The 9,563-nt window shown below is 34.0% G+C and overlaps 1 pseudogene; it reads left to right on the forward strand.

Annotated features, from left to right (window-relative positions):
• The first annotated feature begins 2,864 nt into the window (after positions 1 to 2,864).
• LOC124890884 lies at positions 2,865 to 3,847 on the forward strand (annotated as a pseudogene).
• The last annotated feature ends 5,716 nt before the right edge of the window (positions 3,848 to 9,563 follow it).

Raw genomic sequence — 9,563 nt, forward strand, 5'->3', positions numbered from 1 at the left:
TGACATGCTTGCGGAATTTTCAGCCAGATCTTAAAATCCAATTTAACCATAAAACATTGGATCAGAGCGCTAAAGTTAGGAGAAACATTTGAGAAAATAGTAGAGTGCTGAGACATTTGGTGACAAGTTCAAGCATTCTTTGAAAATTAAGGCCATTTATTTTGAGAATCACAAAAATAACTTGGTCATCAATTGAAAGATATGTCTCAATTAGGTCAAACAGTGTCTGCGTGATCCTATCAAGAGGAACAGAAAGAAAAACAACTCCATGAAAGCATGAGTCATTCAAAGTGAGGGATGTACAATAAATGTGGAGTTGTATGTTTGAAAAGTATAAAAAAAAAGAGGTGACACAGATGCTCGGGGCAAGTTAGTGTTGTAAAACATGTCATAAGTGATGTTGATCGTGCACTTTCACATTGCATGCTATGTACTAGTATTTACAAGGATTGATATGACGAAGGCATTTTATTCTGCTATCCAAACATTGTGTCATCCTTTGTTTACCCCTTATGAGCCTTAGTGTTATTTTCTTTCATACCTCTCTTTTGGAATCAAGATAAAGCCAGCAAAGCTCAAAAGAAAAGTATCGAGCAAGAGAATAGAGCCAAAAAGTTTCAAAAAAAAGGAAAGAGAGAAAAATGTATCCACGAAGGAAGAAAAGAGTGTCAAGAAATTAGAGTCAGAAAAATCACAAAGAAAAAAAGAGTCAAAAAAGAAGAAGAAGAAGAACAAGTGAGAATCAAGCAAAAAAAGAATGAGTTGTCAGAACTACGCATGACCTGATTCTCCTCTCTCGGGGGTGAGATACATAGGCTGCCCTACTCTGGGCTCGGTCCAACCAAATAAATAATTTAGAATTGCTCAGTCAAAAAGAAATTGGGGCATGAGTTAATCCTCATTGTTTGAGTCAATTCCAAAAGTTGTAAGACCCACCCTACTTCAAGTGTTATTTGGTACCCATGCCATCCTTTCTTCCTAACCCTATCCAAAAGCCAAGATAAAACCAAAGAAAGACCTTCATATCAATCTTTGAGAATGCTATTCCAACCGTCCCCTCTTCCTTTTCAGCCTATTTTTTGTTTTTTTTTGTTTCTAAACTTTTCCTGGTTTGTTTTTCCTCACAATCTTTCACTCCCTCCCTCTCTTTCTGTGTGTCTTATATATGTATAATGGAGAAAAGATGGCGCGTGCTTTTGATATGTTTTTCTAGGTTTGTGGGTGTATGTATAGTATCGTGATATCCAAGAAGGAGAAGAATCCCCTTGTGAGTGAGAATGTGATATGTATATATGGTGAGTGAAATATTATTGTGGAGAAGAGCAAACAAGTGGTCCATCCCGTGGGACCCTCTCTTTTGGAATGTAGTGATGTATATCTTCCTCTGAGTGGACAAAAAGTGAGGTCCTTTTATATTTTTTGTTGTTTTGTGAATTGGTTAAAAAATAAAATAAAAGGTGATAGGGGTAAGGTAGGTAGGGTAGAGGTAGGGTGTGGGGTGGGGTAGTGATGTATCAAAAGTTGTTAGAAGTTTATTATTTTTATCCTTTTGTGGAGGGATTATCACATGGGTGAGGGTACGTGGTGAGGTGAGCTAAAAATGGATAAAATCGGACTTTGAGGAGGACAAAATTAGGTATCTACAGGTCCTAGACATAAGTGTGTGATTAGTATGCTTGCAGATATTAGGTATAAAATAATGGATAGGTATGGAGATATGATCAAATTTATTGATACTTGGATCAGTGATATTTCACCCATGGCAAGGCTAATTTTAGAAGATAATAAAGAGATTAGTAGGAAGCTAAAGGTGAATTGGAATCATGACACTGGATTCGAGATTCAAGAGAGAGACTTTAGGCATATAGTTTATTTGGTTAAGAAAACATGTACCTGCCAATTGTGGAAATTGAGGGGTATACCTTGCAAACATGTAGTTTGCTCCTTGTATCACATTGGGCATGAATCAAAAAATTATGTGGAGCATTGGTATAGAAGAGATACATTCCCACGTGCTTATAAGTACTTATACAACTTATCTCTAACATGATAATGTGGCCTAAAAGTAATAATCCATCCATCGAGTATGGTACTTTCAGGCCACATTATTATGTTAGAGATACCTTTCATTATCATTATCATAGTATGGTACAACAAAAGTACCATACAATGAATTCATTATACCATACTATGATAGAGATACCTTTTGTACCATTTCAATTTGAATTAGGCCTTTTGTGTCCAACTCTAAGTAGTTCTTACCTACATATACACCTGATCATATATGTATTATCTATTCCAACAAATAATACAAAAGAACGAGGTTTGGATGCGCTTCTGTCCTTAAAGAGAGTTCGCCAAGGGTGCGAATGAGAATCAAATCGATTGAATCACAAAGATCTATTCACTTATATATATAAAAGAAAAGGAGTAGCATCATTCCAAATTCCTACTTCAAAGTCATAAATGGTAATAATAATTAGGTTAGGTGGCTGATCAAAAATCAAGAACATGCCCATAAGAAAACAAAGGTGGATGTGGTGAGGGAAGAGAGGGTTTGTATTACATGTGATGACTGAAGGGATGGTCTGTTTTTTTTCTTTTCTATTTTATGGACAACTTTGTATATAAGAATTGGGGAAAGCAAAGGAAATACTAGTATATAGTACTCCATAGGTAATATAGTAGTAGTTTTTCGATGAGAAAAAATAGCACAAAAGCCAAAGCACACCAGATATTTCTGAAGTTATTCATTACCCAAAGCAAAAGGTAACTCCAGTGTAGAGAGCTTTAATGTATTACGGTAACATTAAGGTTTTCTGTATATTTGGTCTAAAGCTTCTAGAGCACCGGTTTCAAAGGGGATGCTAAGTTTCTCGAAGAAAGGTGGCCATGGATAAGAAGGTCAATCTTTTGCTCCTTTATTTGTGAGTTGCTTATCTTTGTGGAACTCTAGTGACCAACTAGAACATGCTCCCTCTAAGAACACTGGAGTGGAATCTGTATTAAAATATCACTCTGATATCAGGAAATCAAAATCCGAGTTCCAAGATCAGGATTTAACTTCTACTCTGTCAACTGGTCAATCTAATCATGTGGAGGCCACAATGGGAAAAAGAAAGATCGTCTTATGAAATTTTACAGCTCATCCAGATTGATGTGGAATTTTAGATATGCAAGTAGAGAGTGGAACAAAGGCATAACTATCAGGAGAAAGTGCCACCAACACTCTTCCTCAGCCGCAAATGAATCATGATCATCCAACGACTTGCTTATCCTAACCTTGGGCTGACACTTACTTTTGAAGTCTCGTAGCTACTTATGGATCAAATGCCATCATTTATCCTTAAATGGTAGGTGTCATCTCCACAAGAGTCGCACTTCCTCTTAAATAAGCAGAGATTTTCCTGTTTATGTAAATGCAAAATAATACAGTGCTATCCTCAAAAAGCGACAAGTCTGTGCCACGTGTTAGGTTTAAAATAATCTTGTCAAAAGTAGAAATCCATATCTTTACAAGTCTCGACATCATCACACAATAAAGAGAGCCAGGGGTTCTGGAGGGTGTTTTTTGGACAAAAAGAATATGCAACAATCCAAGCCTTCATCTCCAAATAGCGATAGAAATATCTTTAATCATTGGGTAGGTGACAACATATCTAGTTACATGGTTCAACACTCAGAGAGTGGTAGTTGGGGGAATTTCACCCAATTTAGTTTTGATGTGACAAGCATCTTCAATGGCGATCACATGTTCCAACAACCAGAGTTCAGAGTCTCTGGCTTCCTTTTTCACATAGGTGCTAACATAAAGGAAGCTGAAAACTTTATGCATATTGAAACCTGACAGCATGCTTATGTTATCCATGGTGGCGGTGCCAACACAGGCTGCATTGCAAATGCATTCTTATTGGTGCACAAAAATGGATAATCGATAATTCATCCTTGGCTATGTTACTATCCATTTTCCAGATTGAAACCTTTAACAACATTTTTTCCTAAACTTTGGTCATGGTATAGTATATGGTTCATGTTTAATGAGAAAAAGAGTGTAAGTTGGTGTTGCACGTCATCAAGAAGGGCAAGGAAAGGAGATAATATATCGTTCTTAATCAGAAATAATAGAGATTAAGGCTATTTTCTCCTTTTTGTGGTCGAGCTTGTATGGTTCATCTTGCACTTTTATGTTTGCACTTGTTACTGTTGTTGCATTTGTGGTTTTCATTCTTCTGTGCTTTTTATTGTTCAAATTCTTAATAATTTCACTGGGCTTTACACAACTTTATATCAAATGTATTTTTCTGGTTTGGCTAGGTGGGATAGCTGAGCCATTCCCTTTTTTTCGGATAACAGATTGGGCAAAACCACTAAATAAAAAAAATCTATTTAATTAGCAAAAAAAGAAAGAGAGGGATTCGAACCCTCGATAGTTCTTTGTTCAAAACTATACCGGTTTTCAAGTTGTCAAATTTCTCTAAACTGGAAATTTTACCCAACCTGTAAACAATGCTATTAGTGAAAAGCCTTTATTTGAATTTCCTGCCTTTATTTGAATTTCCTATTCCGGCTAATGGACCTTTTCTCAAGGCTATTATGTTGTCCTTCGTTTTAGCAGTGGGTGTTATCCCAATCGAAATGAGATGGAGTGAATTGTCATGCATTGTTGTAGGTTATTGTATGAGGTTAGGATTAAGGGTTATGTGCCTTTTTAAGTAGCTGTAAAAGAAGAGGCCCCTCCCCGATTCTATAGGGGGGGGGGGGGGGGGGGGGGGGGGTAGAGAAATATGGGATAGGGGAAAATTCTGAATTGATGTTAAATGTCTTTGGTCAATATGCGCTCAAGTTTATAGTTTTTCATATACTATGTGTCTTATTTAGACACTCGATGAGCGTGCGCATGTTCTTGCATCCACTTTCATTGAACATCTAGAGTCAACAATAAGGAGGCTGGCATTCTTCATAATAACTAGAGAAAATAAAGGGGTTGGTCAAAGAAAGAAAAATCCTATGTTCCCTCTCGGATCTGCCCTACTCCAACTCATGGTTAGTAGAGGTACGATTGTTTTAGAGATAGATCTTGAAGATCATCCACCACGTGCAAAATAGAACAAAACGGGTAATAAAGATTTCTATTATGTACATAGAAAAACATATGTGCAATGCAAATTCAATCCAACCAAGCTCGCAATCAGGATGAACTTGCCTATGGTGAGAAAACCTCTTGAATGAAGGGTCGTCGACAATGGTCCGGTAATAGACCTGTGCACTCTAGAAGGGGGTTACTTAAGTGAGCGTTCTAGTGGTACAAACTACAGCTTTCTTACGGGTGACATACATCATTTTCTAACTCAAATAAAAGATAGTGATAGTTTATGCAGAGTAATGAATACGCATCAAAACTAGACATTTGAAATCAATAGCGATGTCTTGAAATATATTGAAGATAGAGGGAAAGATTTTATTGATAACGACTATCTCCTACCATTTATCTTACGGATATAAATATAACTGATCTATACAAAGAGATTAGAGAGAGTCATCTCATTGATACAGATACTTTTGAAAAATAGGGGGATTAGAGAATTGGCAACTCAGTTAACAAAGCAAGTACAACACTCCGTTATGAGTGGAGTATGCTCAAGCTTGCAAATGCCTACAAGGGCTAGAAAATCTATTTGCCTATCTTTTATCGACTTCAGGGGGAGAATCTACCGCTGCGGGCTCCTGTATTTCCATGAACGTGATCTATCAAGAAGTCATATTAAATTTATGTCATTTTGCAATCATGAAAAGATGGCTAACGATTAGGAGGTTATGGGGGCCTTTTTATACCACTATAAGTCTTACTCCAGCATAGAGAATGGACTAATGTATTTTGGTGTTCTTATGGAAGAGGCCGATAAGCTGGATCTGGATTTGAATTACGATATTCAGTTTGGTCAAAATGCGCGGCACCCCTTTTAGTACCTTGCCTCAAAAATAATAATGAGTAATAAAAAAATAGAAGGGTTCCGAGTTACCAAAGACGCGTTCGAAAACGCTTTCAAGATTATGAGCTATTTTTTGTTGGATGAAGATATGGCGAAGAACACGAATCTCTTGCCTTCCCAAGATAAGAAAATCCAAGATGTTGATACGAATATCCTTTTCGAACTCGTAAGAGAACTTGGTAATAATAGTAGTCTATCACTACTAGTGGTTAGGAAGATGGATTGGAAGCTCGTGAAAAGTATTTTTATGCCCATTATTTATGGAAAAGAACTCATGAGCACAAGCTCCGATATACATAAAGCCTTGTCTCAGCACATCAATTTTAAGGATAATCACTTACTAGCCTCACTTTGCTCTAAAGTCTGGAAGGAGAAATACAAAAACATGGACAGCCTAACCATAACCAGCTTGATCAGAAATGTTGGGTGGTTTGCCGCCGCTAAGGGTTTATCTGTTTATTATGTTCATCCCTACTTTCATACATCACAAGATTATATGAAGAATGATGTCATCAAAATCACAGTTTATGATTGCAATCATAAAATGAGACAAATAAGTCTTAGAGTTCCTACCGATAATAATGATCATAGGAAGACAGAGGTATCAACCTTCGTCAACTTCATCCATCAGAAGTATGCCTATATTGAGATGCTTGGAGTAGAGAAAATGCTGTGAGCAGGAGGACCAATACATACAGTACAGGATAACTTTCTAACTACACCTCAGTATAGCCTTGAACTCTATTCTCTTTATGGTGAAGCACTTATAGAATTGGGATCCCCGCTAGTGGTTATAAATGATATGATGCGCACTAATTTGATTAGAGGTGCCGAAGGCTCCTCACCTGCCTACTTGAGACATTTTGGCTTTTCAGAGAGTGTAATACTTATCGGTGAGCTGAAGAATTACTTCCAAAAAATAATTTACCAGATGGAATTAGCCCAAAAATGGAGGCAACATGGAGAAAAAAGGATGGAGACCACACTAGTCTCATACAGAGCTTTGGTAGTAGTATATTAGACATATCAAAGGATTACGATGGTTATTTCGTCCAGTGGAAGAAATTCGGGTATAAGATCTTGGAATTTCTTGAAGCACATAAAAAATATGCGCTACACCCATGAATACCCAAAAATAGAAGGCATTTACTAGTAACCACTTTTGTTGTCAGTGATGAGAGTAGATAGGATAGAGCCTGTAAATACAAAACATCCAACATTGATCCTGGCGAACATGGCGCTCAACCTCCCTCCGCTTGGGGCTGAAGTATATCTTATAAGTCTGACGGTAGTTCATATGTTATGTCTCTTTATATATATAGATTATAGATATAGATATAGATAGAAATATAGATTATAGATATAGATAAAGGGGAGGGGGAGAAAGAGAAACAAGCAGGTCTCCGTCAACATGCCTGCTTCCTGAGCTGCTTTTATTATGTCATTTCTAATTAATTACTATAATTTTATGTATGTATTAGAAAATTAATAATATTTAATAAAAAAGTAAAATAGATATTTATGACATGTCTGCTTCAGCTGCTTCACCCATAATTTGACTACATCACCCATAGTTAATTATTATAAGTCATCTAAATATTAAAAAAATAATATAAAAAAATTGTTATAAGTAATCTAAGTATTAAAAAATTAATAATATTTAGTGTTAAATTTACTTGACGTTTTATATAAGGCTCATTTAATTTTTTAGCAAATATTTTTGTATAGTAATTTTGTTATATTCGTCAACATGCTTGCTTCTCCTGCCCGCTTCATGAGCTGCTTCCTTCGTGATTTTACTAAGTCATCTCTAATTAATTATTATAAATTATTTATGTGTTAGAAAATTAATAATATTTGATAAAAAGGTAAAATAAATATTTATGACATGTCTGCTTTAGCTGCTTCACCCATAATTTGACTATATCACCCATAGTTAATTATTATAGGTCATTTAAATACTAAAAAATTATTATAAATTTATCTACGTATTAAAGAATTAATAATATTTGATGTTAAATTACTTGACGTTATATATGAGTCCCATTTAATTTTTCCCCACGGGTTTTTTTTATAATATTTTGTTATATCACTTCTAATTAGACATGTCTGGTTCGCTGTTTTAATCGTGATTTCATTATGTCACTCCTAATTAATTATTATGACCATTTAAGCATTGTCTCAATTAATAATATTTTATAAAAAAATATAAAATAAATATAACATAATAAGTCAACTCTTCAGGTTTTAAATTAACTTGACGTCTTATACGAGGTCCACTTCAAAAAAATTTCACAAGTATTTTGTATAATAATTTTACTATATCACTTCTTATTAGTTGTTGTGAATCATTAAGACATGTCTGGTTCGCTGCTTTAATCGTAACTTTACTGTATCACCCATAATTAATTATTATGGTTATCTAAGCATTATGACACTTAACTTGAATTAAAAGAAAAAAATATTATACATCACAATAATTTAAAACTTAAATTATTTAAAAAATGTAACTGACTATCAATGCCACAAAAATTTGGACCAGGACAACGATATATATTATTTAAAAATTACATATAAATTATTATAAATTACAATAGTTAATAACTTAAGATATCTGAAAAAAATAATGTTATCTATTTTTAAAAAGTATGTAAAAAAAATTATAAATTACAATAATTAAAATAATTTTTTTAAAAAATATTGTTTGGGCCCGTGCCTTGCACAGGCTATTAGTAACTAGTACTATATATAAGTGTGAGTAGTAGCTATTGGAACCAGGCAACTGATGGTTGTCATGCCTGCTTCCAGCTATCTGCTTGCTCTGTGATTTTACTATATCACCCCTAATTAATTATTATATACAATTAAGATCAGCAAAATAATTAAATTTAATCTAAAATAAATAAAATATATATTTATGACATGTCTGCTTTAACTGTTTCAACCATAATTTTACTCTATCACCCCTAAGTAATTATTATAAGTCATCTAAGTATTAAAAAATTAATAACATTTAATAAAAAAATATAAAATAAACATAAAATGATAAATTAACTCTTGATGTTTTAAATTAGATTGACATCTTATATGAAGCCCACTTAAAATATTGCACAAGTATTTTTTAAAACAATTTTGCTATATACTTCTAATTAGTTATTTTAAGTCATTCAAGACGTGCCGATTTCACTACTTCAATCGTGATATTTGATTGTCTTAGTTTATTTTTCTTACTGTGTAAATTTATATGCATTTATATTTTGTGTTTGTTAAATTGTTATCGGTCCTAAGCCGAGGTTCTATCGAAAACAACCTTTCTACTTCACCTGAGGTGGTGGTATGATTTGTGTATATTCTACCCTCTCCAGACCTCATTATGTGGGAATACACTCGGTATGTTGTTGTTGTAATAGTGATATTTGATTGACATTGAAATTATATCAGTGTCGCTTAAATTAAAATAGAAACAAAAATTATTATAAATCATAATAATTAAAAAATTAAATTACTTTTAAAATATAAATGAATATCAATATCACAAAAGTTTGAACATAAAAACATTATAAATTATAATAG

The sequence above is a fragment of the Capsicum annuum genome, unplaced genomic scaffold (genome assembly GCF_002878395.1).
Source record: "Capsicum annuum cultivar UCD-10X-F1 unplaced genomic scaffold, UCD10Xv1.1 ctg2654, whole genome shotgun sequence".
Classification (NCBI taxonomy): Eukaryota; Viridiplantae; Streptophyta; class Magnoliopsida; order Solanales; family Solanaceae; genus Capsicum; species Capsicum annuum.